Source organism: Ostrinia nubilalis, chromosome 9 (assembly GCF_963855985.1).
Source record: "Ostrinia nubilalis chromosome 9, ilOstNubi1.1, whole genome shotgun sequence".
Lineage (NCBI taxonomy): Eukaryota > Metazoa > Arthropoda > Insecta > Lepidoptera > Crambidae > Ostrinia > Ostrinia nubilalis.
In genome coordinates, this window is record NC_087096.1 from 16,181,641 (window position 1) to 16,208,475 (window position 26,835).

A 26,835-nucleotide genomic window follows, 5' to 3' on the forward strand; every position below is an offset into this window, starting at 1 on the left:
TTCTCGTAATGTGAAAAAGGCGAAGATTTAACTTATTTTGTTCTGTGATCGATAGAGACAATTGACCTTTACTTAGAAAAAAATATGCTACCTACGGAACCTACGAGCTCTAAAAGATAACACGGGGCCATATTGAAAAAGAAACCAAATCAAGTATACATTAACCACAAAACATCACTAAAGTTCCCTCGACCGGTTTATAAGCCAGATGCGACCCAAGAAATGTTTCTATAAAGACACGGCAAGTGTCTTTTATCCCGCCCGGTCATCCGGGTTAAATCGCCCGTGGATAATAACCGAAAATAAACCGGACCGGGTGTCCGGGGTGCTCGCTCGCATGCGGCCGCTCTTAGACCTAAGCTTCTATAAGAGCTATTTTTAAAGTGATTTACCTACTTAAAAGTTTCAGTGTAACTAATACAAAATATGAAACTAAATGCATCTTGTAAAGTTACGAAAGTAACCAAATTAATCCATTTAGAACACATTTTAATTTAAATTTTTAATCTATGTCCAATTGGGTAGCTTGTAAAGGACAGTGCCAATCCATGTATGGAAGTTGGACCAAGTGCTGCCCAGAATGAAACTATAGTGCATTTTGTTCCTCAGGCCAATACTAATTTGTAAACCGGAGTGCACTGAAATCTATCCCTGGTGTTAAGAGAAAAAAAGAGTTTTGTTTTGAATTATTTACATACAAAATATCATCGATGTATACCTAATACGCATAAGATTTCGCGATTTTGGCATTAAATAACACTCGCTATGTTGAACTTAAGGCCGGGTAGCAGAGAAAATGGCGAAAATGAGGTTTTCATTTTTCATTTTTGAGGTACTAAACAGTAAAATTAAAGGCTAAGATTTTTATTGGGCTTGGTGAGGATATTTTCTAGGGCTATTAACGGATGGAAACACGATTTGATAAAGTTGACTCGATAGAATAAATTCCCAAAGTTACCTCTATTCGTTTTCTATTTATGGTTTTATTTTTAAAATAAGCGATTTGAGATTCTAAATCTTTTACTAAACTAAAGTTCAGAAATAACTTGAGGGCTTTTAACGGATGAAATTTTTATATTGCGTCTTATTTAGTTACTATGTTAAAAAATGTGGAAAAAATCGTCCATGACGGCTTGGACAATCTCAATCAGTCGCGCGGTGGCGCTTACGGAGGACGGACGCGTGTCAGTTTTTTGGGCGTGACAGTTCGCGATTTGTCAATATTTTTGACAATGATGAGTCACAGTATAATAATATCAGTGTTACTGGAGAAAGCTTACATTTTTGATAATTAAAAATTATTATCAATTTTGTCTACCTATTAAAATTTAAATCGTTCGCATCCTTTTAAACGAAGACTCTACTCATGATACATAGTACATTCCTCAAATATGAGACAAAACCAATGAGTTAAAATTACATTTTAATAGTACCTACATACAATCGTCTTACACTCTTTAGAAGAGCACACTGACACAAATAAATAATAAAAAATACTGTCTAAGGTCTGTAGCTAAAGGTCTAAGCTGTAAGATAGAAGAATCTTCTAGCCAAAAAGATGGGAGATGCAGCAGATGTCAACGGATTTAAAACTGAAGTTCATATGACTTCTTGTAGACTTGAGTCTCTAGAGCGTCCCTTCCTCCACCATGCGTAAGAATTTTCACAAAAATACTGTCTAAGGTCTGTAGCTAAAGGTCTAAGCTGCAAGATGGAAGAATCTTCTAGCCAAAAAGATGGCAGATGCAGCAGATGTCAACGGATTTAAAACTGGAGTTCATGTGACTCCTTGTAGACTTGAGTGTCTAGAGCGTCCCTTCCTCCACCATGCGTAAGAATTTTCACAAAAATACTGTCTAAGGTCTGTAGCTAAAGGTCTACGCTGCAATATGGAAGAATCTTCTAACCAAAAAGATGGCAGATGCAGCAGATGTCAACGGATTTAAAACTGGAGTTCATATGACTCCTTGTAGACTTGAGTCTCTAGAGCGTCCCTATCCTCCACCATGCGTAAGAATGTTTCAAAAATACTGTCTAAGGTCTGTAGCTAAAGGTCTAAGCTGCAAGATAGAAGAATCTTCTAGCCAAAAAGATGGCAGATGCAGCAGATGTCAACGGATTTAAAACTTGGAGTTCATGTGACTCCTTCTAGACTTGAGTCTCTAGAGCGTCCCTTCCTCCACCATGCGTAAAAGTTTTCCAAAAATACTGTCTGAGGTCTGTAATAAAAGTCTAAACTGCAAGATAGAAGAATCTTTTAGCCAAAAACATGGAAGATGCAGCTTATATCAACGGATTTAAGACTGGACTGGCACCACCTTGCAATGTCATCCTCTCATTGTTATCTGTAATGTAAATTATTTTTAAAATATATTTAAAAAATAAAATGTACGTTTTATTATTTCAATAATCTGACCTCTCAACTCAACTACACTACACAAACACCTTTGTTCGCAACTGTACTGACGAAACCTCGATATTATACCGTTCATTTAAGATGGCAAGCTTTTTGCTGCGGTAATGCACTCCAGGTAACCGTGTGTGATGCTTATTGCTCATAGTGATTTTCGATACAGAGCCCCGTACATACGTTATACATAAACTATGGAAAGAAAACACCCAGACCAATACAAACAAATATGTATGCAATTTTAGTATGATATTTTTATTTATTAATAAACAAAAAGACTGAACAAAATTGATGCGTGTACTGATTAATGTAATTAACCACATGTAAAGCTTTGTGAATTGCAACAACTATAATTTATTATCCAAGCTCTAAATAATCGCTACTACGAGTAACTGATCATAAAATGTTTTTCCAATCGCTCAAGCTCCCGAGGATCTACCGATAGGTCGGGTGACGTAATCTTGAAATTCTTTTAGCCGGCGCGGAACTTCCGGAAGGTCGGGTGACGCCACGCCTTTTTGAACCGTGTTTACTTTGGCAGTTATATTCTATATTTATTCGATTCTAAAATATATTCCCAAAAATTTTGAAAGTTGTTTTAATTTGTATCACTTGGATATGATTTGTATTAGAAAGTGCTGTGAGTGTGACGCTTGAACGGAAGGAAGTCAACCTAACCTAACCAACTGCGTATTTCTATACTGTGTAGCCGCGAGAGCTCTTTGGCGCGCTGTCTTCGGCGAAGTATTGCGCGCGCAGATTTTGACAGCGCGAAATACCTACTTTAGCAGAAATACCAAGCCTTAACCATACTGCATCCGTACACCTTACTTTAGTACGACTTCGACATTATTTATAAGCGATCAAGCGCTGGCTGTTGCAGTAGTTTGGTTAGTTGACCGAAAATAATTATTTCCATAAAAAGTAGAAAAATAATTACCTACTAATTACTTATTTATTAGGACGAATTAATATTTATGTTATACCATGATTGATACTTCTGGAGTCGGTGCCAAGATTATGAAACGTGTGAAGTTTGCCTGCACCGACTCCAAAAGTATCAATCATGGTATAACATAAATATTAATTCGTCCTAATAAATAAGTAATTAGTAGGTAATTATTTTTCTACTTTTTAGTGTTAGTTTTTTGGAGTCGGTTTTTTTTTTATAAAAATTAACTTATTTCTTGCTTTTTAGTTAACTAATTATTACCTTGATGTTACCACTGAAGGTAGGCAGTACATTGAGACTATATTCTTCATGTCAAGTGTAAAATAATATTCCCTACAAAATACAGGTTATCATATCGGCAACCTAAAAAGACCTTAAACCGTCAGCCTACCTTAAAAACATGAAATAATACCACTGTGGGTCTAATTGTACCTATAATATTTAAAAAATTATCCTCCAACTCTTAAGCGTTAAGGAGTTGTACCTACCATGACCAGTTCATCATGATGAGATGATGACTATCTGATGCAAACACTTGAATAAATTTAGAAACTATAGTTATCTATAAAATTAAAAGAATTATCCTCCAACTCCCAAGCATTAAGGAGTTGTACCTTCTATCATCAGCTCATCAATATGAGATGATGATTTCCAGGAGCAAATACTTGAATAAATTAAGAAAAAGTTTGAAAAACGATATACGTGCCTATAAAATTTGAGGGTTGCCCTCGATTTCCCTAGGATCCCATCATCAGATCCTGACTTGGTGACAATGGGACCACCTCAGAAGTGTACCCTATCGAACAAAAAAAGAATTTTGAAAATCGGTCCACAATTGACGGAGTAATCGGTGAACATACATAGAAAAAAAAAAAAAAACATACATACAGTCGAACATATAACCTCCTCCTTTTTTGAAGTCGGTTAAAAATGGAGCAAGTTTTAGCTTACAATAACTTCAATAATCGATTGTAATATACCAATAAATTGATTTTTCGCAAGGATAGAGAACTAAAACTTCTTGCTTCATTTTGGAAATAATGATTTCTGTCAACTAACCAAACTATTGCAACAGCGCTAGATCGCTTATAAAGAATGTCTAAGTCGCACTAAAGTAAGGTGTACGGATGCAGTATGGTTAAGTTCAACATAGCGAGTGTTATTGATTGCCAAAATCACGAAATCTTATGCGTAGTACGTATATATCAATGATATTTTGTAGGTAAATATTTCAAAACAAAACTCTTTTTTTCTCTTAACTCCAGGGATAGATTGCAGTGCGCTTCGGTTTACACATTAGTATTGGCCTGAGGAACAAAATGCACTATGGGTTGATTCTGGGCGGCACTTGGTCCAGACCCTGGCACTATCCTTTAAATGAATAGGTACAACGTGGCATTAATAATAATAGGTACGTGGCATCTACCTAAAGAGCTACACATAACAAAATAACACATTACAACTGCATATAAGTATCTAATGTTTTTTTTTATGCAAAACAAGGCAGGTATTTGATCGCAATCGCACCTGATGTTGTGAGATACTGTCTAGTCTTACAAAATAATATATCTGCCCTGTAAGTGCTTATTCACTCTCGCCTTGAAAAGGCCCGGATTATAGTGATCGGGAAAGACAGCAGCAGGCAGCAGGTTTCCAAGTTTCAGACACAGCTATTTACAAAACATTATATCGTAACAATGTTCTCGAATTGTTCGACGAGGCTGAGACGAGCTACGTTTATGAATCGCGTCCATTACGAGTTGCATCAGAGCGCATCAAACGTTCATTTGTTTATCCCTAACATAACCTTCGTTTGTCAGCTGTGTTTGGATGAAACTTTGTATGGAAAGCGCAGTTTGGGACGTCCACCCACGAGGTAAAGGTAGCAGGAAAGCGCTGGATGCAGGCTGGTACCAACCGGGCAATATGGAACTCATTGGGGGAGGCCTATGTTCAGCAGTGGACGTCCTAGGGAAAATGATCATGATGATGAGATGGATGGAGGCAAAACGCGATTGATAACCGAAATTCATGGCAGTTTAAAAAAAACTACGGGGCTGTATAATAACTAGACTAAAAATAATTATTAAATGTCTACTAAATTTGGACTGTACTGTTATCCTAAAAAGGGATTCATGAACTGGATGCTATTTATAAAAAAACTGAACAGAGATTAAGTGCCTGCCCATTGAGCTCACTCCAACATTTCCTACTTTATACGAAATTAATTGCCTTAATCCAAAGCCGAGTTATTTTTGTAATAACAGAAATAGCTCTGCTAATCTTTTTTCAGTTGAAAAGGGTAAAAGCGATTCAGGCGTTATCAGTAGTCAGACAGTATCTTTTTTCAGTACCCTTTGTACACGTACCTAGGTAGGTATAAGTCACTTGAAAATCAAGCTGTGAATCATGTGAGGTTGGCATATTAGATAATAATGATGAGGATGATTAAAACATAGAAATAAGTTCGCAAAAAGTTAGAGGCAAAACAACAACATACGTATCATTTCGGTTGACGACATTTGTGTTGCAAAAACCTTCAGGTGCTGAAACATTGTAAAGGTATGTTAAACTGTAAGGCTGAGTTGCACTGCACCATCTTACTTTAACTTTTACAAACGTCAAAAATCTGTCAAACTCCATACAAAAACACCGGTTATTGTTATAGTTACGGTTAAAGTAAGATGGTGCAACCCAGCCTAAGTGCTTTTCGCTGTAACAAGATTTTATTCAAATCAAATCAAATCAAATGAAATATATTTATTTTGCGAACATGGGTAAATGTAGGTATTACAAGTATTTTAGTATCTCCATCTTCCACCTTTTGGCATGCAAAATTATAAATCAAACTTATCAAATTTCATTTACATAAAAAAGAATTTTCACTTAAATAATGTCAGATCAATCGCTTTATTTTTAGATTTTAATATTGTATGTACCTATAATGTTGCAATGCCCTTACAGGGCCATGTTTCGGGACTCTGTATTAATATTTAAGATCCAAATGTACCAACATGATGCAATAAACATAATATATGACTATGACTATACACTATAGCAGGGGTGGCCAACCGGTCGATCACGACTATTAGTCCAGTCGATCGTGGCAAGGCAAAAAATACTACATGATTGTGTACTAAACTATGCTGTTTCATTTAAGATTTCAAGAAGTATGTAAGTGGTAGATCACCCAGGGTTTCGTCAGTAAACAGTAGATCCTATGTCTAATTAAGTTGGCCACCCCTGCACTTATACAATGATGATCATCGTTCTATAAATCAGAACTTTGCACTCTTCTATTTAAATACACACGTGTTTCTAATGATGCTACACACGTGCTGAATACATCTTTCGATGTATTTCAAAGGTCACTTAATAGTTAGTACAGAATATCGCGGGAGCCATCAGATCCATAATATTATCTGACTAATCTATTTGGGTGATCATTGCAGATGGCAATTTCTGTAATAGCATGGCGTGTTGCCAGCGCCCTGTATTGTAAAGAACATTAATGTTTTGCTATCGAGTTACTGATTTATTTGCTACTTGAAATTAATTGGGGCCGTCTTGATGGGATATTGTTTGAGTGAGCAGGAAAAATATAACGGAAACAATATTTATTCTTTATCAAACCTTTTTTAAAGCTCTTTCAACACAAGGAATTGCTTGGGAGTAGCATTCATCATCCTCATCACCATTTCAGCCACAAGACGTCAACTGCTGAATATAGGCCATCCCCAATGACTTCCATATCGACCTGCATCCAGCGCCTTTCTGAGGTCGTCTGTCCACCTAGTAAATGGACGTCACGCACTGCGCTTTCCGGTACGAATTACTCCAGTACAGGACAATTCCCACCTCTCTTTCCCACCACTGCAACTCCTGTGTAGCCAGGATCTACAGCTTGACCGCCAATAAAAATCCAACCAGTGAAGGTCAAGTTTGTCCCGGGGGAAAGTTAAACTGTCATTGGACCCGCAACGAAATTAATCAGAAGAACATAGGAGGAGTTCGAAGTTAAGTTTCGACTTCCCTCCCTTACAAAGCGGATGACAGGTGACAAACAAAGGTTTGTTTTGGGTGCGAATTACTTCAGTAGTTGTGGTATGTTGGGAGTATTATTACTCCAGGAAAAAATCTGTCAATAAGGCGACAAAAACCCAAGGGTGTCGATGTCACACTGGCGATTCGAGTGTCGGTAGTTCAAACCCCGTTGGCCCACTTCTACCACAAGCATTCCTGTAATATGAAGCTCTGTGGGAAGGGTTTTTTAATAAAATATCCTATTGCATATTTCTATTTACGTATCATACTGATCTCTCTTTATAATGTAATCGCTCACTCTTTGAAGTATTGAATCCTATCCCGGGTCTTTTTATCTCAAATCTAAGGGTTGTTAGATGGGATCTATGATAGAGCATGTTTACTAGATTTTGTCTATTCACTCATGACTTTGAGGCCTTGAGGCTGTGTAATAAGTAGGTAAGAAATTAAACGCCGTAGCTATTTTGTATAGTTTATGAAACAAGGCGAGAGTGAATAGGCACTTACAGGGCAGATATGTACCATCCTAGACTGCATCTCACTTAACACCAGGTGCGATTGCGGTCAAATACCTGCCTTGTCTAGCATAAAAAATAAATAAATAAAACATAGACCTACATTTTGATTTTTATTTTATTTTTCTTTATTCAGAAAACCACAGCTCTTTATAATAATAATACAAACAGGTATTTTTGTTCTTACAGCCAATAATGGATTCTATATATTATTACAATTATTTTTACACTGAATTTTCTGACGTCAAGTTCTGTAGAGTCCTACGCCCGTACCTATTCACAAACATTACTATGAGGTCTCACAATGCACTTGGACGCACAGGGTGGCACACGAACCAATCACAGAGCTCTATTTAATGCTGTGCGTATTGGTTGCTTCACTTAATCAGGCATCGTTTGTGAATACGGGCGCTTGATGAAATTATCTATTGGGATCGCCGCTATGTTACATTTCACCTCCCAGTCCTCTTTCCAATTTAAGGATCTTTTGGATTACTACGAAAGACCAAAGTCGGGACGTCTTTTGAAACCTCGACACATGCTGAGTAAGGCCCAGAACAGACGGTGAAACGCAACTGCAACGAAACTGCAACTGTTAGTTACTTTTGAGTTGCATCTAAGTTTCTGCCATAGCGTCCGTTGAGAGACACATGACGCGACCAGTTTGAAACTTTCAGTTTCAGTTTCATTCATCAGAATCATCACAAAGTTGCAGTTTCGTTGCAGTTGCGTTTCACCGTCTGTTCTGGGCCTAACATGCGCCATTTCAGTGGTAATTTTAGATTAATGTCACATTGCTGTAATTATGAATTGATTAGGTATTATTTTACTTTTCAGGAGCGACATATCTCGATTCTAATAATAACTATCAAAGTATTGTAGTTAAATCAAACCATCCATCGCTTCTGATGCTAATTTAGCCAATAGGTCGGTTAGTGTAGCACGCGTTGTACAGTTACGATTGTTTTAGAGCACGTTCATGTTTTACGAGCCGGTTGACGTTGTTATGCGTACAGTCGGCTACCAAAATAAACTATTGCATTTGACCTTTTCGCTTTACGTTGACTGCTATTAAGATACATATTTAAGGTAAAGGAAACCATTTCCTCAAATTTCACTAAAGGAATTGCCTATTTGAAGCCAGCATGTTAAGATGATATGTTAACCATTATTTTGGGAAAGAGCATAGAGTGTAATATGAGACGCCAAATTAACTTATATTGGTACATGTTTAACATTATTTTTATTTTCCTGCAATTTTCCATTTACTCGTACGTGACTACGTTTGCGAAAACATAAAATCCGTTCAAGAAGAAGAAGCATTGTACATGTCAACGTGAAATTGTGAACTCTGTCAGTTTATAATATAACGCGTTAGATTGTAAACTAACAGTGGGTTAGGTTAGGTTAGATTGTAATTTAACTACGTCAGATTATAATCTGACGGAATTCACAATTTTACGGTGACATACACAAAACAAGAAAAGAAGGAAATATACAAAAGAGTCGGTCTTATCGCTATAAAGCGATGTCTTAAATTTAGTTTGAGATGCAACTCTTAACGTTAGAAATAACTAAGCTTTACTTAGGCTGGGTTGCACCACCTAACTTTGACCGTAACTATAACGATAACAGGTTCTTTTAGTATGGTGTTTGACAGATTTTTGACGTTTGTCAAAGTTAAAGTAAGATGGTGAAACTCAGCCTTAGGTTTATATCTTTTTTATGCAGAACAAGGCAGTTATTTCGCCGCTATCCACCTGATGTTAAATGAGATGCTGTCCGGAATGGTACATAACTATACTAATCTATACTAATATTATAAATGCGAAAGTAGCTCTGTCTGTCTGTCTTGCTTTCACGCCTAACCACTGAACCGATTTGATGAAATTTGGCATAGAGATAGTTTGAGTCCCGGGAAAGGACATAGGATAGTTTTTATCCCGGTTTTTGAAACAGAGACGCGCGCGATAAAGTTTTTCTGTGGCAGACAAAATTCCAAGCGGGCGAAGTCGCGGGCGGAAAGCTAGTCTTATCATAAATAAAATGTCTTCTCTAATTATATCCTCATTATCGATTTTGTAAGTCGGTCAAACGCCATAACTCAGTTCAAATTAGGGCCGCGACGCATGGAGTGCACTGACCTGGATTTGCACAAAACTTGCACTTACACCGCTCATTTGATAATGCACCGTATGTTTAAGACTTTAGGTTTAATTTTGAGTGGTAGATATGCAGGTCACTAGAGGAAATCCAGCGGATTATATTTATGGGCTATGCAGCATTTGCAGCGGCTGCATTAAGAAGCTTGAAGCGGTGCTTCGTAATTTATAAGGTTGGATATGAGAGCGGTTTGAATTGAAGATCAATTTGAATGGAACGATAAGATTGACAGGTCCATTTCAGGGGTGTCACACATCAATCTTTATGTCAAACTCTTAATGAAACAGTATTATATCCTCATCGTTTTTCCCAAACTGATGTACAGATTGATCTTTCCATCGACGAGTTTCTAATACTCACTTTCAAATTCAAATTCCTTTTTTTTAAAACCCTTTTCAGGATTGTTCTATCAACATTTAAAAACGTATTCTTTTATTATATTCAAACTATCTTTTAATTATTAGTAGTAGAAGACAACTGTTTCAATGACATACAATTAATAACAATTGAAATAAAACTTGTAAGCATTTTTTTTCGTGTCCTTACAGTAATTTTAAAGACGTTGTTTATTTATAAAACTGTCAGACTGTGACCAACTATTACGTTAGTTGGTCACGACAATCCACGGGGTTCCTGTTACCATGCTCTCGCAAAACTACCTAACTAACTGAATAACTTATTCTCAGTTTCCCGAGAAAAAGAAACTTCCCCAGGGTACAACTATAAACTTATCTGACATTCAGTTAAGTGGAGTTCGAGAGCACGTTCGTACATAATGAGTTTTGAGGGTGCAGGTTCAAATATTTGTAGGAAGCGAGGAAAACCATAAATATTTATTTAAAATAATTGTGGAGATTACAACAACTGAAAAGATTACTGACAACGCCACTCTTGTGGCGGAGTTTTGGGCTGACACTGTGTAGGTTTGTTGTCGACACGAAAAGAAGAAGAAGATTGTGGAGATATGTAATGTCCATACGTTTTAGTATAAGCATTCACAACACTTTCAGAAATATAGGCATACAAAATGAATTTGAATTTGACCTACTCTCCTACACTGGCCAATAAATAACTATTTCCTTGATTCTTAGACTTGGCGGAAAGACACACATTTAGAAAGACTTTCATTTCCTTGCTGAGTCAGCAAGCTTGACTGTAGTAACTTTAACCGTCCAGTTATGATCCTAAACGAATTAACCGCATACTCAGCTGACGGGCGTAAAATTAGCGCATACCGCAGTCAGAAATAACTGCAAATATAAGTGCCTGTATTATAGCTAAAGCTAAATTGCTCGAAGATTACAGTTAACGATCTCGATGGACGGACTGCGATTTGTGATCTGCTACTTGTAGGAAATACAAATCGAAAGAGCACTTAAATCAAGTAAGTAAGTACATACCTAAGTGTCAGACATTTTTCAAACTGTTATTACGTAATAAAATATGACGTCACGAGGCTGTACCTACCTAAAGCGTATTTAAGCCCTTCAGTACGAAAATCTACAAAAAGTAGAGACACGATACGTCCTGCAGTTAAAAATGTATAAAATTATAAAGGCGTGGACCAACCAGTGAAATTTTTGAATGGAATATTTTTAGTACGAGTATGTTAGCTTTTAAGGTGCTCTTTTACATAACTTTATGAAAATATTGCAGCTCAGTGCTAAGATGAAAAAGTCTGTCATTATAATATTGTTTTTTACTTTTTCAAAGATACAAGATTATGAATTGTGTTAAAGCTCGCAAATAATGTTAAAAGATTCTGTAAGTATTGATTTACGACAAAAATAGAAGTAGTTTATTCGATAGAGCCTTGTTCTAACCTGTATCGATCGGTATAGCCACGGCATGTTGCTTTTCGTTTAAGTTAAATTTACTGTTGTTGTCGCGATCTCCGAATTAAAGTGAAGTTGTACCTCCGTGTTGTTTTTTATTAGTTTTTTAAATAATGTAATTTAAGTTTTAGCGTAGTACCTACTTGTTACTATTCTGTGGTTTTAGTATTTGAATTGATGGTGGCGCCCTCTTGCAAATGTCAAAACAACTTCTTCTTTGTTGATGGCGGTGAACTTGTGCATTTTCGCCAATTTTGCTTAAACTCGTATGTGATGGTGGCGCCCTCTATTTACTTTTTTCTTTTAATATTGTAATTTTTTTTTTTATTTTGTTTTTTCTCTTTTGTTTGTTTTTTGTGTATTGTCTCATCTCATGTTTGTTTCCAGCTCTCTCCAAAAATGGTCACCGCAGAATAACAGCGTCGTGTTCTGGTTTTATTACACTCCAGAGCATGACACATGCTGAGCGGTGGCCAATTTTGGTTCTAACTTATACTTGTTTTTTGTTATCTCATTCTGTGTGTTATATTTTTTAAGTTTGAACCAAATAAATGTTTTTCTAATTTCTAATTCTAATTGTATTATTAATAGATTTTATTGCTGAATTAGTACTTTAACTCCACAAGAATGCTTTGATTTAACTGCGGATTAACGCATTCCCAAACTGCTGGTCACGACTCCAATAAACAAACACACAGACCAAACATTTTAGCGCGATTTATTGAACATTTTCCTTGTAGGTGTAAAATTCTTTGTTGCGTCAATAGAATATTTGGGAACAAACATAAACAATTTTATATTAGGGTGTGGGTTCTTAAAGTAATTTGTGTCAAAATGAAAATGAAAATTTCAAACTCCACTTTACAATGACTTTAGTTTTGTAGCAGGCTGCTTAGGGCTGCTTCGATAATTTCGGAATGTAATTTTTTGATGACGTCAAATGTACCTATTCCTTCTTCTAAGCACTGACCATTATTGTCCCGAAGAAAGAAGTAACAAGTTAGTGATGGGGTAGCGTGTAAACATTTTTGAAATTCTGACTGAAAAAAAATTAAACGAATGGATCCATACATTTAAAAGTGTAGCCTTGGAGCCTAATTTAACACCAACCAAAATGACTTAGTATTCAATTATATTTAGCTATACATACACACAATTATTGACTATTTGTGTAATCTTGCCCAACTTACATTCTACAAGTCTGATTGTTTAACAGAAGATTAATGACGCGTTGGCAAACTGCGTCGTGAAACGGCCATCAACAACGGACTAACGTTTACACGCGGTATATTTAGACTAAACGGGTCCCGTGATTAGCTAGGGAAGCGGGACACAATGGGATGCATGGGGGTCCACCATGTGACCTGATTGTTATTATGCGTAGAACTAGCTGTGCCCGCGACTTCGTACGCGTGAAAACCCGTTTTCGCAACATTTTTCATTTTTGCTCTGCACCTATTACTCGTAGCGTGATGGTATATTCCTTCCTCGATAAATGGGCTATCTAACACTGAAAAAATTTTTCAAATCGGAGATTAGCGCGTTCAAGTAAACAACAAACAAATAAACTCTTCAGCTTTATAATATAAGTATAGATTTGCAACAGGGACTTACGTGGTATAAAAGTTAAAAAATCTAATTGAAAATCCGTTACTGGGGTTATCTAACCTAGAGAATGCTATAGTCATCTTTATCGTTTGCCAGGGGTCGTTTATAACTATGAAGTTTATGAAAGAGCAAATGAAAATTGATCCAATTTATTTCAACTTAAAAGCCATTTAAATTGGCACATAAGACGAACTCACCTCATCTCAACGACTGTTCATGAAAGTCCAAGAAGTTAAACTCTTTCAACCAGCTTTAGTCTTCCTTCACTTTTGATTGTTATCATTGCTAATCTAAAAATAACAGCCTATTTACCACTATTGATAGGGGGTCTATTGAAAAACGTGGAAAATGGGTCCCAACTACAATAAAGTTTGGGCACCTCAGAGGTGGAATTGTGTAAACCAATCTTAATCATTTGACAGTTCATAACGTACGATTATTCTGTCAAACGCTTTGTTTAACTGACTTTATCGTACATTATGAACTGTCAAATGATTACGATTGCTTTACACAATTCCACCTCTGATCTAATCCAGACCGTGACAAGTGGATGATCATTTTGTCTGCATACTCGAATATTAAAGTAGTAAAAAGCAAACGTGACTCGTTACTCGTTTAGCAGACTAACTGATAAAATGAACTAAAGTGTGCACGTACCTATATTGAATGATTAATAGGGCTAGTATATTGATAGTTTCAGCTGCACGTACGAGATTAGATTAGAAATATATTTTACTATGATTTTGCAGTTTGGAACCGAAAAAAGCAACATTTTTATATTCGCATTGAGAGCATTGCTTAGCAAATATTATACATTGAAAAATTCACTCAATTTGTAGTTTTGTACGGAGCTTAATGATGAATTCATAAAACGTATTCAAAGCGGACAGTGCAAACAGACACTGCTGCTAACATTTGCATACTGAAAACATACATACGAGTAATATGTGCACACATGCTTGCCACATTGTTTTCTGGATTTCAGACTATAAAATTCAGTTCAGTGAGTAGATTTGATTTTAAGTTGAAAGCTTCCAATTCGCAGCGCAAAGCTTGTGCAGGTTTTGTTTTGATTCATAAAAGCTTTTGTTTGAAATACGCAATTGGAAAATATTAATTGTGATTCATTTTTGTTAATTGGCTATAAAATCATTTACAATCTACACCTCAATCTTTGTTAAAAATGAATTTTTGGATCAAATTCAACTTGGATCTGTTCAATAGTTCTTAGGAAAATTATTATAGTTTCTAAACGAACAGTAGCGAGCCACACACATGTAAAGCTCACTCGCCTTCGTGAACTGCAACAACTATTGGCTCTGTGCACGATTACAGCGTCAACTAGCGTCCACAACTTTGAGGGCTCTGTCACATTGACATTTAGGTCGTATATTTGTGAAAAAATATCGAAATGAAAAAATAACAAATATTTTCGACTAATAAATTGTTGTGATACCACGATTTGGGTGGAAAAAAGGTTTTGAAATCATTTTGGTCATTCAAATCAAATGAGGTAAGTCCAAAAAATGTGTTTAATTTTGATTGTGTCAGGGTTTTTTTACTTCATTTATAGTTGTAGTTTTACAGTAAAACAAAAAGAAAAAGCTACTTTAACGGTTTCATTATATAACAGTAAATATATTTAAATGTTCCTGTATCGCTAGTAATAAATTAAATATCGTTTTCAGATCGAAATGAGTATTGTTTTGAAGACCGGGTTTGTGAGTGTTACAATATCAAATTCCAACCACAAACCGTATTTAAAGGAAAGTTGTTGGTATTGGCTGGACAAGTCCGAGATGTAGAAGAATTCAGAACAAAACAAGGGCAGAGTTCAATAATTCACGCTCTCATCATAAGGCAAACATCTGTGCACAACAACTACTGTGACTCATTTTTGTACTACCACGTTGTATAGTCTAGTTATTTCCAAATTGTAAACGGCTATTAAACCAGCCCTATCGAAATACAGTCCACTCTTTTATTTAAGTTCCCAGTAGGACCCTTTTCATGCGATTAATTAATGATATAAAAATGTATTACCTATGTAGAATCGCTTTGCCAATGACAGATACATCTGATGGCAGAGCTTACATTATTTCTACTTTTGACCACCATGAGCGCTGCGATAGATTATGTTACCCCCACCTAGTACTTCGCACCCAGCGAATACCTGTCTGTGACAAATAGACCGAGTCAGACTGACTGACACGTGACGTGAGGGATTTGGATGGTTTTATATAAATGCCATGGGACGTACAAACTAGAGATGAAACGGATATCCGGTAACTATCCGGTAGGCCGGATATCCGGCCTAAATTTACTATCCGGCCGGATACCGGATAGTAACTCACTATCCGGCCGGATACCGGATATTAAAAAACTACGACAATTTCCTATTAATAAAATGAAATACATTAATCTTTGAGGTAAATATCAATAAAATGGCTTATAATAATGACGGCTTTTATTTAAAGTCCAAAAAGTTACAAAAAAACCATTTCAAAAAACTAATTTCTTTTTCTGGGCTATTCACTCTCATGACGATTGCTAAATCTATACTTAGGTATAATAAATCTGTAGAGAGGTCAACTCTGTACATGAAATATATTTTCAAAATAACTATCAGTGCAATCAATAAAAAATTTCTGTCTGTCCGTCTATCCGTCGTAATAGTCTGTCTGTCCGTCTGTATGTTCCTTATAGAAACAAAAACTACTCGACGGATTTTAACGAAACTTGGTACAATTATTCTTCATACTCCTGGGCAAGTTATAGTATACTTTAGGAATTCCCACGGGAACAGGAATTAGCGGGAAAATCCTTTTGTATGAAAAATCTAAATCGCTTAAGTTAGACGCTTGAAATTTGGCATGTAGGTACCTTAATAAACTTAAAGCTTAGTTACAACAAGGATTTCCCGAAATTCCCACGGGAATGGGAATTAGCGGGAAAATCCTTTTGTATGAAAAATCTAAACCGCGTAAGATAGATGAAGGGGGTAAAACGGGATCCAGGCGTACGAAGTCGCGGGCGGCCGCTAGTAGTAAATATCTGTTAATGTCAAAATAATGCCAAATAAAAAAGGCGATCTTTTTTTCACTGATATGATGCTCTGATGACATGATGTATGCAGTTCAGTCAGATTACTCAACAAGTAAACTAATTTATTTTTTGTTATTCAATCACACACTCACGATAGCAACCGAAATCGCCCGATTGATCTGCCCCCTAGACAAGTGGCAAAATCTGACATTCTTTTCGGACGGATTCGATTTTCTAAAAGTGTGACTAGTCTAGTCTACTAATAGACCCAATGATCGCGTTCGAAGCACCTGTGTGGCGCTAAACTCGTCACGACATGCAACGAGACAATGGGCCGACTATCCGGCCGCCGGATATCCGGCTATCCGGCCTAGCAGTTGGCCGGATATCCGGTATCCGGTATCCGGCCAAACAACTATCCGTTTCATCTCTAGTACAAACCCTTAAAGGTCAAAGGAGTCTCTTCAAACTTTCATAATGTAAAAAAGTTCAGTTTTCCTCATACATAGAGACACGTGAGTCATATTAAGGGTTCCATTCTTCGAAATGGTCGTAAGGAATCTCAAGAAGGTGTACAAATAAGAAGTTTTTAACATTGGGATAGAAAAATACCTTTTCCTTCAAATCGATGGATACAGCTGCACAGGGACAGAGGTTGGTGGCGGTATTTTTAGCCGGTTCGATGTCTGGTCAGTGTCAGTTTACACTATCCATTGTATCGGACGGAAAACAACTGATTTTTACCTTGAAGGTGATATTGAGAGGAGAACAGACATTTTTGAGGGATGATTGACGACTGTCAGTATAGTTTAAAATATATTTCGCCTAGGTATTTATAATATGTAGATGTTTAAGCCTTTTGGAGCGAATAATAAGCATGTGTCCCAGTCTAACAGGTGGGATGTCCCACGCAATTTATGTAAAAATCTACAAACTCGTAAACCGTTCCTATTCATTTTGTTTTCTTTGATTGATAGCTTTTTGTTATATACCTAGATGAGTATACGATAAAGAATTATTAATCTACCTAATCGATTCTTATTAGGTCGTTAAAGGCTCTATACATTGTCTTCAAGAAACTATAACCATTTAGGTACCGTTCCAATAATATTGATTATTTATCTAGTTACAATAGGAGTTCTAAATTAATGCGAATATTCGAATTGTTAATATAATTTCGCAAGCAATAATAGACGGCTCGTATAACCAAATAACTCTGTAAGTAAACCCCGTTTGTTATTGTCGAACATTTAAATTACAGTAAAAACTTCATGTAAACAGAATGGAAGTTTTATTGATGTAACGTAAAACGAATTCGGCTTATTGACGGCGCCAACGCGAAGGCAGCGCCTTTGACATTTAGCAAACTGCGTAGGTGAAAATATTCACCTTCATCAGTATGGAGGTTAATGGTAATTTGACATCGATCCCTATTATACACATAACGATATACAACGTCCACTTAAGCAAGGCTCTATACTTTATGTACAACACATCCACTTATGCAAGGGATGGGTATGAAACCGTAGGAGGAAATTGCAATTCTGTGCCCTTGTTAATACATTTTGTTGATATCGCCCTTTTACATATGAGCTGTTAAAAGCGATTCTCCCATCGATTTTGTATGGCAATACATACGAGTAAGAATCTATATGCTTGTACTTGACAAAGTACCTATTTTGAAGTACTCTAATCTTGGATTAGGCTTCTAGCATCTTTTTCATGCAAAACTACTCGATGGTTTTATTTGCAACTTTACATTATTGCAGCTGTACAGCTTATACGCTATAATTAAGCCAGTTTTCATCAATCTACGCGAACGAAGTTACGTGAAAGAGCTACTGCACAAATAAACGGGGCGAATAGCTAGAGTTGCTAGAGAAAAATTCAATATTAGATCCATTGAACGTAATCGTATCCAGCCTCCATTAGCGGTAAACAAGATGGCGGGTGTCGCGTGTCTGGAGGAATACCGCTTTATCATCGTCGTGGACACGTGTAGTGATATCGAACTTACATAAGGGAGCTTTTATACACGTGGGGAGCTTAAGCAGGGCGTGAAGCTGGTAACTTCAAGCAAAAGCGCACAAGTTGCTTTGTGCGGACTTGCAGCAGAAATAGTAACTATTGCAATACAAATACAAGTATTTTATTAAAACAATACACTGTTTTACACACACTTGTGCGTTAAAAAAAAGTATTTATTAAAATTACTGATATTCTTTTCAAAAATGGTGATTTTCAAAAAAATATTTTTTGGTCAAATTGGCTTCTTTATAATCATCAAATGATTGACATGCCTCTTTATGAGCTGTCAAAACGCCGTTCCCCATTTTAATTAACTATGACGTCACTAGTTCGCCAACTCAATTATTTGTTGAAAAACCAAGTTACAGCCGAATTTTCCAGAAAATTGAAAACTAATTGGGTTTTCAGGGAGACAATGATCTTTTAAGAAATTGTGCCTTAGAATTTATTAAATTAATGTTGATGGTGTCAATTACCAAATTCTATATTATAGACTGAAAAGATAATAATTAATTATTGGTAATAATAATGGTAGTTAAACTAGCTGCAGATATTATATGTATATTCTTGTAATGATTTGGTAATGTGGGACTAGCTTGCTAGAAGTAAGAAAATGTTAAGGCTGAGTTGTACCCATAATTTTGACGGTAACTTTAACGATAACCGGTGTTTTTGTATGGAGTTTGACAGATTGTTGACGTTTGTCAACGTTAAAATGGTGCAACCTAGCCTAAGTATGTAGATTCCTCCGGAGGTTATTACTAACTACTAACTTTTTTCGTCATGAGGAACAAAATGTGTAAATTAAACCAGCTATTTTGTAGTGAGCTAAACTTGGTTTGGAAGTCACTATTTTCGTGTAAGCAACCAAACACTTTTCTCAGAGTATGTCATAAGTTTGTTTCCCCGCCCACCCTCCCTCCATCCCCCCGAACTAATGTAAACTCCTCTTGTTTCTGGTAATGCGATTTTCATGTTCGTTTATCGGCACTTCAACTGTGATTACTTTGATAACTGCGAGATAACTACTTTCATGGGAAGCCTCCAATTTTGGGAACGTAATAATATGTGTAGCGGACAGCCGCTCGGGCGTGCGGAAATAGAAAATACCTTCGGTTCAAAATAATGGTTTATTTCTGCAATATATGCCCACAACGGCTATCAAAAACATAAACTTCCAAACTAGAAACAAAAGGTATCAAAAAAAGTAAAAAACGTATAAAAGCATAAACAATAAAAGAGGTTGGTCCACCTATCGGTTCCCAACAATATGTTTGGAACAGATAATTAAAAACATCTTCTTTTATTACGGGTAGGGTTTCCAAAGCTTAGATTCCAATTGAGAAAAGCCAAAAAACGACATTTTATAGCAACTTCCTATAGTAATTTTAATACGCAGATTTTTTTAGAGAACATAAAGTTCAGACGGTGGTATAATTCAGCTAAAACCTGTGACATTTTACATTAATTTTCACGATTTTGTAACAAAAATGTCTAATGGTCTATCGATTGTACTCTCATACAATCAAAAACACAGGACGTTTACTATATGTCATTGTATAGAGCTAGTTGAGTCGACATTTAAATCTATGAAGAGGTAAAACCCAATCTTCCTTCGTAATAGGAAAGTCTACCGTCGTCAGCATCTTGCCGCGCCCTCTATCCATAAACGCATCCCAATTTGCGGTGTTTACATCCGACGTCCGAGCGCGTCTCATAAAAACAATTCATCAATTCACGATGTTTACACGCCGCGTGCCGCGCTCCTGACGCGATGTGCGTCCATTCAGCGATCGAAATAGATCGGAAACGAACCAAACTTTAATTAGTCGGTTAAATTAGTTGTTGTTATTAACCCGTTTTTAAATATCTTTGATGAGTCTATTGGCCTAAATATATGAATGCTAAATAAAATAACGTGCCTTTGTTCATAGTGTTCAAAACATAACACTCCTTCTGGCACAGTCGGGTGATAAAAAACCGTACAGTTAAAACAAATTGAAACAATTCATATAAATAAACGCGCGCGTGTGTAAGTTATGAAAGCTTTTCCGGCACGCTTGAAGTGTTTCCTCTTAATGACATTTTTATGACAAAGCAAGATATTTCTCTGTTTCTCTACATGACATAAGGAGGCCATTTAGAGATATATAGCATCGAAGCATCAATGTTTTATGGCCGCATCTTTATACCACTCTTTACCTTGAATCCAATATACGTAACATTTCCCAAAGTCACCTTTAACAGACATCAATGCGAATGAGGAAGATGTAAATCAAAATTTATTCCCCTTTTTCAGCCCTAACAAAAACTTTAAGCTAAAATAAGACTAACTGTGAAAAAATTTTGTTGATATCACGAAAATTGAATATTTTATAAGCAAATCAATATGGGAACGCGCGAAAACTGATAGCACCCCTGGAATACGGGCGATGACGTCACACCGCTCGTTGGGCAACGACGGACGGGCGGCGCGGGTGCTAGCTGCGCTCTGTAAACTTATTTTCGTTCATTTCGATACATTTTTTATTTATATTAACCGTATCTGATGCCAACCAAATAATCTTCCGAAAGTAGATTTACTTATGGTTGCGGATACTTTCAGAAAACATGCAAAGTACCTATATTATTGCAGAAATCCAAGTGCTAAAACTTGCAAGGTAAGTGAACCTATTATTATGGATGCAATAAATAATTGAGTATTTAGTATTTACGCTTTTTGTAGTATTTGAGGTAGATTATAAAAGTTCTGTCTAGTTAAAAAGTAAAAGTTCTAGTGCTGTCAGTCAGATTGCTGTGGCTTATCGATAAAAAATAATACCCATCAATAATTTAGCAACGTTATGTCTTAATATTTTATTTTTACAGAGTTGGATGATCACGTCCAGTCGTGTTATAGACTAACTATCCAACTATCGAATTATGGACATAATGTAATACTCGTAGGGTAAGTTCATTTGAAAAGACTATATCCGCAGTGTACAGTAAAAACAAGAGTTACTACACCTGAACACAAAGTTAGAGCTACGGCATATCATTGTACATTTGTTTGTGCTGGAGATAACGAAAAATTGGAAAATCTGGAATGCGGAGTTTGTGCAGCAAGCAATGAAGAATGCAAACATACAATGGCATTAATTGGTTTTAAGGTTATATGTATAGACGTAGTGAAGATCCCGCTTGTACCGAAGTAGCGTGCTATTGGAGGAAACCAAAACTGTTGTGCAAGTTGGATCTCAGCTAAAATTTATTAAAGTCAAAGATGTGAACTATACAAGGCAGTATCAAAAATATATGTGTCAGTGGTACTACCACCATAACCATCTGACACAAAGATCAGTCCATCGGGCTTGATGATTTTTTTTGTTCACTTTAAAAAGTTATTAGTATACACTTTGTAACTTTCTATGGAATCAGTGTACGATCAAGAATCGGAAGTAAGGTACAGTCTGTTTTGTCACAGTTAAAACTGGTTTCTAACTCTATCGAGGGTCGTCAACGTTTTTCCTGATTTTTATAGTTTGAGTCTGTTACGTCTTTCTTTTTCTGTTCTACTTGAATCTTCGTATCTCTCGTCTTTATTTCTATTGCAGATAACTCTATTCGGCGTACTACGCTACGTGCCCTAGCTGCCCATTGCCATTTCAGCTTGCTAATCCGTCGGGCTATTAATCGTTTGTCTAAGGTAGACAATACTTGTCAACAATCTCGAGAATCAAGCTCCGAAACGAAACTGAGTAGGGCGCAGTTCGACATAAGCTTCATTTTGTTCGTATTCATCCGAATGCCTACCTGTTCCGATATATTCGATTAAGGACTTTGAGCATTGTGCCGAGGTCTTCCAGCAACTCTGCCATGAGTGCCATGACCACAATATCGTCACCAACGGTAGCGATAATTAATATGGCACCGCTGGAGAGACTGCAGCACTGCCCAAGTTTCGATCGAATCGAAGGCCTTCTTCTCATATTCCACGAACGAACAGGCAGAAAGGTTCTGGAGTGGAGGCCACGTACCGGAAAACACAGCGTAGGACGTCCACCCACAAGGTGGACCGACGACCTGATAAAGATAGCACGGAGGCGCTGGATGCAGGCCTCTACCAACTGTGCGATATTATGTGGAAGTTATTGAAGGAGGCTATGTTCAGCAGTGGACGTCCTGTGGCTGAGATGACGATGATGATGACGATAACTCTATTCTAGAGATTATTATCTCTTTGACTTCCACAGGCGGATTGTCACAAGAATGAAAAGTATGTGTTAATACATTTTGTTCGTATAGATTTTTATCGATAACTCAAAGAAGCGACAACATTATTTTACCACCATAAAACATAGTCAATAACAAGGGCTAAAGTAGGTAGAGAGTTTTTAGTATTGTCTTATTGTCTTTAAAGTTTCAAAGGATTCAATTTACTTTTTAAGTAACCCATCTGCGTGCGTGCCTCGTGTTTTGTTTCTCTATTTTTTGTCTACTGTTTCAAATAAAATGTCACTAAAATACTTTATAAAAAATGTGTAATGAAAAATATACAATGGTAGGTGTTTTGTGTTTAGGTAGGATCTTTGCAATAATATCGACTGGTTTTTGTAGATAACGATTTCTCCCTTTTCGATAACTTACACCATTTATGTATTTATCAGCTTTTCTTAGCTTTAAAAGTAATTTTCTGGGGCACTAACCATTGTATTAGTATAAAAGGGTTACTATACAATATCTGCATGGTATTTTTTACTCCATAATTCTATAAAACTCGAAATGACTGTACGAGTCTATGAGCGCGCGAAGGAGCAATGCCATCCCGGCGGAGGTAACGGGCGGTGTGACGTCACGCGCTAAACGGTCAAGTGCGAGTTGATTTTTAAAACATCCAACTTTGAATGCCCATAGAAAATTCAGTTTTTGAGATATCGAAAAAATTCTTTCACTAATATTTTTTATATTTTATGTTTCATCTTTTTACATTATAAAATAATTACACTCATCTTCCTCATTCGGAACAAACGATCTGTCAGTTAATCGAATCGTGCGCTCAATTTGTATGCGCGTCGCATCGCAACGGATTGCATAACAACGCCGCATAATCAGAGCGCTTCACGCGACAAACAATGGCGCATGACGATGTAATTTGCGTGGTGAATATGAAAATCTGAAATTGGTAAACAACATACAAATAACTTGTCGTCAATTTAAATATCGATCTTTGGACGCTAGGTATCAGAAATAAACTACTTAGTCGCCAAAATACAGGTACGGTTTATGGATACGACTATTAAGGTCACCTTTTAATGATTTGACCTATAAAACTAAATACGTAGTTTAACTGTCGAATAAGTTCTTAATGCACTATCAGGGATTTAGTGTTTTCGTTTTAATAGATTCTTTCTTTACTGTTAGCAGCATTGTTTTTTAAACGTTATTCAATATGGAATAAGTCAATTTACTTTCATATAAAGTTAATACTACATCAAGTACGAGTAACACAATTTTTTACTTTCACATTCGAATAAAGTGAATACTGCATCAAGTAATACAATTTCTCAACACAATTTCCCTGATTTCATTCGAACTGAGACTGTAAAATCCTCGTAAACGTGCCATCGCATCCGCTCCGCGAGCGGAAGCCGGCGATCGACGACGGAAGCCTGAAAGCTCGAGTGCATGCACGTGTATCGCTTGGAAAGCTTTTAAAAGCTCACCCGTTCAATTAAACGAAGCACAGAGAGCTTTCAATGATAACTGACGAGCCAATCAAAGCGAATGCAGGGGATCTTTTAACTGATTGTTATTAAAAATTAAATCATAACTTTTCTATTAAGACTGGATTTTAATTACGAATATCTGGCTTTCGCAAAACCACATCATTAAGTTAATTAGCTGCGCTGAAGTGTTTTACTTACTTATTTTTTTAGCTTTAAACAACCCATTTCATTGATCTTTCTCGGTCTGACTGCCAGAACGCCAGATTCATAAATGTTTCGTCTAATTCTACTAATTGACATGGTATGCTGCTCTAGCAACTTCTTGAAGCCCTGATTCTAAATAACACAAGCAACATTAGTCTGAGCTACACATTACAGAAACGATTTTCCGCACAAATGGTGCAGCTAAGTGCAATAACGAAGCCTCGCGCCGTGCCGCGATTAGGGGGGGGGGGGGGGGGGGGGATTGGGGGGTAATTGGCGATGGAAAATTCCGTCTTAGAGACACAATAGATAAAGGCAACGAAGGATTTCTAATCTGCTAGCGTGTTAAAATCCAGTGTAGACTGTGTAACATTATAGCTTTCGGTTTTGTGATTTTTGTATAATTTAGGGACGAAGCTATCACGATATAGAATCGTTAACGAATAACGAATGTTATATTATCTACAGCCCACAGACAATACGAGTATAACATTCACAACAAATAAAATATCGTGATGGTTTCACGGAGTGAAATAATAACGTTTAAAAAAGACGTGTTAATGTCGATTTGCCAGTGTCAACTCGTTACAGGGAAAAGTATATTGTGTGAATTCGACACACTTCGTTTGTCTCGTGACCTATATTTATGACGACTTTAATACTTTCAATTCAATGACGCATGCTACTGAAAAAGTATGACGAATCGACTTTGGAAATTAACAATAACCCAAAAAAACCTAGTGAACCTGTGAGAGTTCGTTTCCAGCCATTCGTCCTAAATCAAAACCACTGAACGCAATCTGAAACAGCCGCGCTTGCATCCAATCGAAAATTGAAACCGAAAGATCCAGTTCCAATTTCCGAATACAAAATTGATCCACTCCATATCGGTTACTCTTTGAGTCGGGAATTACGAGAACAATATCCATTAATGCAGCTTCCCAAAGGCTCGCATCAATTGGTTGGAGTGGCCAGGCTTCCTGTATTTTTAGGATAATCCTGATACTCATTATTAGTTTACCTGTGGCTTGGCCGTTCCGTACCTAATTACAAGAGCTATTACGTATATGTATAATACGTTTATAACAGAAAAATGATAGTGAATACATTTTTCACCCGTGTGACGTCAGCTAAACGACCATTTATTGACGTGTAAAGTTAGGGAGTTACATTTTACGATACCTTTTTTACAGTGCGAACTAGACGGTTCGTCTTGGCAATATTTTTCATGAAAATGTTTAGGATGTGTTTATATTTGCCAAAGTAATTATACTTTTAAACTTCTTCCTTGCGTGTTTGTTAAACTTAGAACGGGAACTAATGCGGCCATTTTGATAATTAAGATATATTTGGTCTTGAAAGGAGTCCGACAAAACGAGATTTTCTACTCAGCCTACCACTTAATGACCCTTTGGTTCTCTCCCGGCCCCAGCGGGCCAGTTTGCAGATGTATGTGTATCACTACGTTTGGTATCCGCTCATACAATCGCTGCGAACGACGTATGATGAATGAGTTTGTCAATAATGCATGATTTTTATTTGCCCATCTGTTTGGAGTGTTGGGGATATTGTTTTCGTGTTAGAAGGAAAAAGGGACAGGTTAAGATTTATCAGATGGAATGGTTTTCTGTATCTTACGTAGTAATTTGGACAGGAAAGGTAATAGGTATGTCTGATGTTTGATTCAGGCTTAATCTTTAGGTATATTGATAAATTCAGCTAAATTAAAACACTTACTGAAGATACGTGACTTAGATATATTTAAAGAGCAGCGAGCAAAGTTACTTGAATCTAATTGGCTTTAAGTGACAGTAGGCTGGTCACATACGAGACAGAATCGATGACCAATTCGGTTCGTCGTACTCTTGAGTAATACTGAATTATAGAGGTCTCTATAAAGAGAGACTGCTAGCGTAGCGTGGGGCATTCCAAAAAGATTTAGTTTCTAACGCGAAGTATCAATGCAGAGGTTCCTTGTTACTTAAAGTTTTATTTGCGTATACATTAAGCTCTGTCCTTTTCCAAGCTTGTTCTCTAAATATAAGATTCAAACTTCCGCGATTCCTTTCCATTAAAAATAAAATGTCAAGCCGTGAGTGCTTATAACTCTTTTAAAAATGTTGCGTTGAGACCAGTGTTCTCTATTTTTATTCATCTCTAACAAATTGGTTCAGTACAAACAAACATTACTTCTGCATTCATAATATCAATACACTCGTATTTAGATCGTATTTACTTCCTGATTCGTCGGGACGCCACACTTGACACACATTCGGCCGGGAGTCGGGAATGGAAGGCAGATGCCTCAATGCGGTGAATAAACAAA

The 26,835-nt window shown here is 36.7% G+C and overlaps 1 protein-coding gene and 1 long non-coding RNA gene across 2 annotated transcripts in view; one reads left to right on the plus strand and one right to left on the minus strand.

Moving 5' to 3' along the window:
- The window catches only part of LOC135074746 (uncharacterized), a 113,226-nt gene that overhangs the window by 70,492 nt on the left and 15,899 nt on the right, over positions 1-26,835 (minus strand). The gene's annotated exons all lie outside the window — the stretch shown is intronic.
- On the plus strand, positions 14,873-15,498 carry LOC135075058 (uncharacterized). Its single transcript, XR_010257956.1, has 2 exons — positions 14,873-15,040; positions 15,216-15,498. It is a non-coding gene; the product is annotated as an uncharacterized LOC135075058 (long non-coding RNA).